We start from the raw sequence: 9201 nt of genomic DNA on the forward strand, positions 1-9201 counted from the left end.
CTACACACACACACACACACACACACACACACACACACACACACATACACATACACCCCCACCCCCCACACGCACAACAACAACAAACAAAACAATGGAAAAAATAATACCCAAAGACAAACCCAAGTGCGCAGGTCGCTATTAGGCTTTGTCAAAAAGCACAGTAAGATCTGGTATATTATAATATAGAGTGTTACTTGAAAAAAAATGATATACGGTATCCCGACCATGGTTTATATTTCTTGATTTGCATTGCTTAATTTAAACGCTTGATCTAAATTTCTGAGTTGAACGCCTTGAATTGATAGATTCGATCATTTTTTTTAAATGTAGGCATTTTTACGTCCCAACAGACAGAATTTGAATTAATTAGGAGGCAGGAATTCGACCTTGCCTATCAGGGTCAAGGCGGCTGAGGGGAATATAATATCCCACAGTGAGACCTAGGAACTCAATAAGAATTCTCCCCACCCAGGAATCGAACTCGGGGCCTCCTGCGTGTTCTGGTGAAGCGCCAAACCGTTTCACCACAGACACTGATTGATTCGATTTGACCACACAGTTTAACGTAGTGACGCTGTTAATTACCAGTATTTGAACGTAATGTACAGGTTTTTGGAAGCCTTCCTTACTTTTCCCCTTTTCTTTAAATCGATAACATTAGTGGATATCACGCCATCAAATTAATCAAGTATCTATGCTTATTATGTATCCACAAATCACACCACCAAATTATTTTATTAGCTCCGGCCTTGAAGGATGTATACAAGCGATATATATTCATTATTGATGACAGCTTTTATTTCATAAATAATGTCCGGCACCACGTAACTGATGATTTCCGGCTTCAATTTTACATTTTAATCAAATAGTAGTTTTGGTTTCAACCTCTGTGGGCACAGAATACATTGAAACGTCTTCATTCTATCAGACCTTGCTTTTGTGACCGCGCAAGATCTACAAAAACAGTTATATTAACAAACTATTTTCTCACGGACCGAAAAACATCTACAGCAATTGTCACTTTTCGACTCCCGCGTCCCTGAATGTAAACAGTGATCATTCAAATTGAAAGTGTAAAAATATTCAGATGTTAGCCAATTTAGCCTTGGTGCATTTTTGTGGTTAACGTGTTTATTTGGGGCAAAGTATTTGCCCCTCGAAAAGAGGCAACAGACCAAACAAAGGCTAAAACACAAGTTAAATCTTCATTATCTGCGGGGGGAAGGACTGGGTTCTTTGCCGATGCACACAAAAGAGGCGAATTCGATTTCCTAATAGTAATAGAGAAGTGTATTTCATCGAGTATGTGTGTCTACTGTTTGAGATTTTTAAAAATCCATCTCAGCCTAAGTTAGGCTTAAAAGGCAGGAATGAAGCAGCAAGCCACCTAAAATTAAATAGTCTCAACCGTATCGATCAGGGCGTATAACGTTTACCATCAGCGAAATCAGCGTCCTGCTCGGAGCCGTTAATGGAAAGTCAATAACACGCCAATAACAGTAGCGTAAGTGAGTCCACGTCACCGGGGCAAGAGCTCATGGAGGCTGGCGACCTGTGGATGAGCCACATTAGCATAAGGAAACTATTAGCCGTCATAAAGAGTCCATCAAAACAGACCCGACCTAAGATTATAGATAGCTGTGGTTGTGTTCAACGCCGACGAACACGGGCGAGTGGGTTTCAAAGTTCACTGGCTTGAGTCAGTTAAATGGTTGTCCACTACTTTGTAAGTTAAAGACACACACGCAGCGTACATTCGCGAGTTTGAAAGTAGGACATAAATTTCAATCTTTCTCTGAAGCAGGACTTCCGACAGGATGTCCGACCGGATGTCCCTTTCATGTCGCGAACAAAAAGGATGTACCTCATTCTTTATTTCATTTCCATGAGACACCATGACTGATCTGTTTTGTACCTTTAAATGTCAATGTTGAAATCCGCGCTTAGTTCAGTTTGACCCTGAGCTGTCAACAAGACAGAACTAGGAGAGGACCTTGTTCGTGAGTCAGGTAGGAAATGATTTTTTAAAAATGGAAGTTTTTGCGCCCTATCAACACATTTGAGATCATTCAAAAGGCGGGCTTCTGACCTTGCCTACTTGGGCCAACCCCGTCTGAGAGGGATACAACATCAGAGCAGAAAAAAACTGAGGTACTCAATAACAATGTCTCCCCACTTTGGAATCGAACCGGGGTCTCCTGCGTGCGACATCAGAGCGCCTAACCGCTCCTCCTTAATAACGGGTAGCAGGCAAAAATGACTCCCTGCCTCTTTTTCCTTCCTAAAGAAAAAAAAAAGAAAGGAAAATCGAAAAACGTACAAATTCCCAATCCATCATCATCATCATCATCATCATCATCATCATCATCATCATCATCATCATCATCATCATCATCTTCATCATCATCATCATCAACAACAACAACAACGGCAATAACAACAACAATAACAAGGTAGGCGGTGGCCCTGGCGAAGAGCACGCTCTTCGGGGCTCCAAACATTTCGAACGGATAGGCTACACACACACACACACACACACACACACACACACACACACACACACACACACACACACAACAACAACAACAACAACAACTACAACAACAACAACAACGACAACAACAACGACAACAACAACTTGTGTGTAACCGCAAATAATATAACACTCTACTGTTGTCGACCTAAAAAGTTTCTCATGCTAATTGAGATAGTCGTGTGTATTTGTAAAAACCTGTCTGCGGCTTCCTGACTGTCTTTAAATAATATTCTATTACGTCAATGGGGGCATCATTTAAATGTTATTTATTCTTGAGTTAGACATTGTCTCAAGCAGCAGGTGAAAGACCAGATCATTGAGACTCATTGCACTATTATAGTAGGTAGATTAGGATACTATTTTATCAATACCAAGCTTTCTGCCCTTAAGACATTTCCCATGGTGTGAACTGGAGGAAGAAGCACGTCATACTCAAAGGTGTGGTCGCTTGGGGAATTGAATAAAACAGATGTTGGGAAATTTCACAGTGGCGATTACAAAGCAAAAATACATTGGTATAATATAAAATTTCCCAAATTGCTTTTGTTGAGATAATCGTTCTGAGCAAGGGACGTACTCTGTAAGGGCTGGCACACGTGGTTTGGTGTGTTATGTCAAGGTTTCCCCCCTGATTTTCTTTGGTGATTCAGAGGTAAGCCATTAAAACAAGTAATTCTTTTCATGGTGTGTTCGGCGAAGTAATTCATTCCATGTGATCATTGCATGTGAGCGTCACGAATGAATCACGTTAGTGGAAATTCCAAGTCAACATTGGTATCAATAAGTATATTGAAAATAGTATAAAAAGCTCTTCTCCAAACATTCACGTGGTCTGAAGTTGGCACAGTTGGACACAACAGACAGTTACGTCGGAGAACGGGGTCGCCGCATATGGTGACGGCCTATTGAGTCAGACTATTTTACTAAGTTTTTCAACAGACGCGTACAGCATGCTCATTCCTGGAACAGGTATCTTAACTGTCGTTAAAATGGCTTGTTTTGAAATACTGCTCTTAATATGCCCATTTTACCAATGAGCACATTGAGGCCTATGATGATGATGCTGATGCTAGTAAAAAAAATAAATATATATAATAATCATCATCATCATCATAATAATTAGAATAATAATAAATAATGATGATGATGATAATAATAATAACAATAATAATAATAATGATAATGATAATAATAATAATAGTAATGATAAAGATACTACTACTACTACTACTACTACTACTACTACTACTACTACTACTACTACTACTACTACTACTACTACTACTACTACTACTACTACTACTACTACTACTACTACTACTACTACTACTACTACTAAGAAGAAGAAGAAGAAGATATATAATTCAAATAGCACATTCCATGTTCCTAACGCGTAGTACAATTTTCGTGTTACAAGTCATTACTCCCCCCCTCCCCCCACTCCAATTTAAAAAAAATTAAAAGATGGTATATTAATATCATATGAAGGAAGCCATGATGGAGGGAAATTGTATTAGAAAACTAAGAGGAGCTCAAAGAAAGTGTCTTGGGTTGGAAAGCTGTGAAGCTACTCCACCATGCGCCCATTGCTGCCCGTGAACAAAGCTGAACGTACATAATGTACGGCAAAGCGGTAATATTTAGGTGAGGACACGATAAATGAAGTGGCGCTTCCCGTAGAAAAAAGGCTCCATCCGATTGAGTAAAGATTGTCCTTGCTTGTCTAAGAATTTGGCATAATTCTGTTCTGACCTGTACTAAAATTAATTTAAAAGAATATTATTTAGAATCATTTTTAAAGCAAAATCCTGTAAGCATACAATATAAAAATGGTTTTTCTTGTTAAATTTCACAATGTTGTTTTCGATGAAAATGAATTTCAATGCCCTTTTTAGGCGATTTCTCAAAATAGTCCTTTATACCAAGTGTGGATTTCTCTGAAGTCCCTTCATGACAATTGAAAAAAAGTTGATAAAAGAAAACAATAGAACGTTCAGAACTCGGCATTGAGTCATCAACTATTCGTAGTTGGATCTAAGAGCTAAAATAATTTAATCTAGATCTAGTATTTAAAAAATAATCAATTATTAATTTCCACTCAATTATTCCTTTGTTTGGTAAAAGATTTTAGATTGTATGACGTCAGACCAGTCAACACCGTAATAAGGGATGGGCGATAACAGTCGAGGCGTAGGTGTAAGGAAAAGTATCGCTGTTCCGTTTTACGTTTCAAAATTCCATTTTGTTATGTTGAAATTCTAATCGAGATATTAACAAAACTATGTTACGAATCCTTAATTAATTGATACATTTGGTAAGACTTGTGCAATTTTAGATTCCCGCTTATCTGCATCCATCCATGAATAAAATGTCAGAGTTTTGAGTCTTGTAGTACAAAACATTCTTTTTTTCACTGAGCTCATGTACAAACGTGTTCTAGTCAGATTAGAAATGGAATTTTTTTTGTTCTTCGAAAGATCAACAGATCCAAGGCTGTGATAAGGTAAGAGATTCATGATCAGTCTCTAATTTCACTTGTTTTTTGAATACTTTTCTAGTTTTTACACCTTTTTTCAACTTAGTAAAATTGTTGCCTCATCAACCCGCATGGCGGCTGGTTCAAATACCAAACGGCGCGTTCTGAACTTGAATTCATTTGTGGAGCTTTTAAGCCCCCCCCCCTCCCCTCTTCGCTTTGTCCTATCGGAGATGGACTTCACATTTCGAGATAACACCTCATAAACAACCTGACAGCGTTGAAAGGTGCGTTAAAATTATACAATAACGCCAAAGTGGCGTTCAGAAAGTACAGTTTTAGATTAGAATAATTAGATTGGCCCCTAATACGCCTTTTCATTTGCACCTCTCGGACCTGGAGTATACTTTTGAGGACAGCAGGGTCGTTAATATTGATTTCCTACATCATCACAATGTAGCAACCAATGCAGTCTTTAAAAAAGAGGCTAAGAGTACAAAATATGTAACATCTAAAAGAAAAGTGGAAATAGCTATGACAATCAATTAAAAGAGCTTTGATTTGGAGTGGTCGTCAATTCTCAGTAGAATAATTTTTGTATGTTTTAGTAAACGTTTAGGCCCCTTGCGATGCAATTAGGTAAAATAAGTGCTGGAGATTAGACGTGTTACAAGAGAGTAACAAACACAACAATGAAAGAGGAAATATAAGTATTAGAGATGTTTGACAGGAAAGAAGGAGCAAACCACACCAAAGCAGCCAAGAACCACCCACGCAGTAGAATAAAGGGGAATGGCTTCTTTTTTACTTTGACATTAATTGGCCACGTCGGTCTATAAAAAACTAATCCTAGCAGGGTGTCAAACGTAGTCTCAAAAATGAATTTTCATTTAATGAACAGTAAGTTTGATACGAGTCACGCTAATGGACACCTTCAGTATATAAAAAAGATATTGTTTTTCCCTTGAATGATCAACTTAGTCCGTTAAGGCCCAAACTCATGCGTCCGGTGGGAACTGGTATCTTTTCACACAACCTTTTAGAGAGAAGGAGTCGAATAAACAAAATGTTCTTAGTATTACTGTTAAAGAATCTTAAGTCTATTCTGTTGTATGGTATTTCACAGACACAGCTGCTTGATCAACCTACGGAGTTTTCATTTTCGTAGTAGTTTTACGTTAAAAGATAAAACAAGAGCCCAAGTAGAGCTAACAGTGGAGTTTAGTAACACTCAAACAGAGTCGAGCGTGGAGAAAAACAGTGTCATAATAAGTTGTAATACATGTTACTATGAAGGACCTGATCGGAACTATAGATTGCGTTGTAAACTGATTGGTTGGTAATGTCTGCAACTGCCCTCGTCCCCCCAAAAAAAAATTTAAAAAGATTAAAAATTAAACAAATAAAAAAAAAACCCAAAAGAATTAAAACGTGGACACAATTCTGTTCATTTAGAGACTAGCAGCCGCGATATGGCCTGTCAGGCTCAAACCGGTTAATTGTTGGGAAACCGAATCCCAGAAGAAAGACCGAATCTTGATGCATATCTTCCAATTTTAAGAATCGTTCTTCTGTCTTCTGTTATAGAACGCCAAGAACTTGGAGCCTTACTGTAGAGCTCATCCCATCGTAATTGAGAACAAAAAGATTTGTCAAAAGTGATTATTTAACGAACAAATAACTTTCAGACATTTTCTCAACAATAAAGATTCATAATGTTACAGCACATATTGGCGCCAAAAAGATGTGTGTTTTGATTTTTCTTTTAAATTAGAATGATTGTCGGCCACCCTGTCCTTTGTTGACTCTGGAAACTGTAACGAGTGAACAATTTACCCGAAATTTGCATACCGTAGTGCACACTTCTTGTTTTGATAGTAACAATTTTCCGAACTCGTGATGCGGAACTTGTGAGCGAAACAGATCTCCAATCTCCCCGCTGGCGAAATTATATTTAGCGTGGGTAAAAAGAATCTTTGGCCTACTTTAGGCCGTGATTACGCGTCACGAGGAGGGCGTACTTTAATGTGGCGTTCCGTTCATTTACTTTTGGCTCGTTGGGTTTTCAGTGGCAATATGACGCGCTCTCAGACCGTAGCAGAAAAACTTCCAAACAGTTATTGCATGAAGGCAGACGCGTCTGGAGTGTGTTAAGTCGCCAGTTAAAGATTAACGCAGCTGTTCTCGGGCTCTTTGTTGCTCAAACTTTCGAGAGGAAATGTTCAAGTTTACATTGGATTTTGCCTAGTATGATATGTAGCAGTTAATGAACATATTATTTCATTGGTTGAGATAAACTGTGCAGGGGATTTTCTTTTCCACGACTCCCGCTTCTCGTTTGTTTTTTAACGAAAGCACAAGGTGAGTAGACATCTGTTGTAAGAGATATATTGCAGAAATTACAGAAATGATAAATTACTGAAGCAGTAGCAAGCAAAACAAACGCATGTAAAGTTCTCAGGAGAAAATTGGTCTTTCTTTCACACATTCATTTGGACTACTGAGCTGTTATTTCCATGTACAATTTACAGGATTTAAATATGTCACGAAATGTGTGACTGGGGATATTTATGAAAAAACAAAATAGTATTGATGGACAAAATGGACAAGCAAATCTCTAGATCAAAACAGAGATTAAGGCAATAATTTTAAATCATGACTAGCGTCATTTTTGACCTGTGCTCTTAAAATGTGTCCTCTATATCATCTGTCCGTCTGTCTGTCTGTCTGTCTGTCAGTCTGTCTGCCTGTTTGTCTGTCTGTTTGTTTGTCTGTAGGTCTGTCTGTCTGTCTCCCCCCCTCTCTCTCTCCTTTTCTCTTGGGAGGGAGCGTTGCATTTGTTAGCCGAGTCCGCCTTGGCGTATCGCGCGAACGGAAAGGCACACTATGTAAACCTAACCCAGAACTAGACACTGAAGAGTTGAATACCAGAGAGGAGGTGCAATCCATCTTACTATGAAATAACAGCTGTCTACATGTTTTGAACGTCTCTACGTGAAAGTTCTAGTTTGTTGTTTGCGAAAGGAATGCTACTAGAACTGCGAAATCCGCCAAAACCTTACAAATCACTGCGTCTATGGCTCAACGTATTTATGTAGACTGAAATCTACATGTAATTCAGAGCATGGTATTCTTTATCTTCTGTCCTACTTTCTTCCCTTTCATCTACTCTCCACTACTAGGCCAAGGGCACCTGGTGTGAGAATTATGTGAGAAAGGCGTGATTTATAATCTGATGTACCCACGCAAAGTGTATCTGTTTTACTGAAGACAAGACTCATTTATTCATAAGGCTTTCTGTATGAAAAATGTGTTGTAGGTTGTATTTATAGTTAAAGTATTTATAGTATCTTAGATCTAGTAATTTTAACTGATGGGTGTCGTCTTTCATCGCTGTCGAGTACAACACGAAATGACGTGCCCTGTCCTGTCTTTGTGTGCGTTTTTCCGTATTCTTTTATCTTTTCTTTGAGTATATAGAGGGCCGAAAAACTGGAACCTTTGGAAATACACAAAGGTACACGTACCTTTAAGATCCCAAACATTTTCTGCTCAAGTTCAACTATAAAAGATAAGAATCAACGACCATAGTAAAAACCGCGTCGTGAACTTTTTCAACCCCCCCCCACCCCTCTCTCTCTCTCTCTCTCTCTCTCTCTCTCTCTCTCTCTCTCTCTCTCTCTCTCTCTCTCTCTCTCTATTTGGATTGAATAATGTAACAATTCTCCGTGAACTGTTCGATTTCTCTGCCCCCCCCCCCCTCTTTCTCTCTACCCCTCCCCTTTTATCCTCCCACCTTCTTTAGACTCGTCGTCGAACGGGGCCTGCCAGACAGTCAGTTGCCCACCCACCCACCAATAATAAAAGATCTCCTCTAGCCTACCTCTCCGCTCGACAGGACAACTCAACTCAAAGCGTTCCGAGCGACAAACGCACACGTTCAGCGCAGTGTCTCCACCACGACAGAAAGAACGACAGACACACAGAGAGAGCAGTGCCACCACCACGAAAGAAAGAACGACAGACACACAGAGAGAGCAGTGCCACCACCACAAAAGAAAGAACGACAGACACACAGCGAGCGCAGTGGCACCACCACCACCCACAAACCACCACGCACAATATGATAGTAGTACATGTAGTAGTAATTCTCTCAAAGCTCAACCAGTCCTTTGGGAGCTGTATC

The sequence above is a fragment of the Aplysia californica genome, unplaced genomic scaffold (assembly GCF_000002075.1).
Source record: "Aplysia californica isolate F4 #8 unplaced genomic scaffold, AplCal3.0 scaffold00105, whole genome shotgun sequence".
Taxonomy (NCBI): domain Eukaryota; kingdom Metazoa; phylum Mollusca; class Gastropoda; order Aplysiida; family Aplysiidae; genus Aplysia; species Aplysia californica.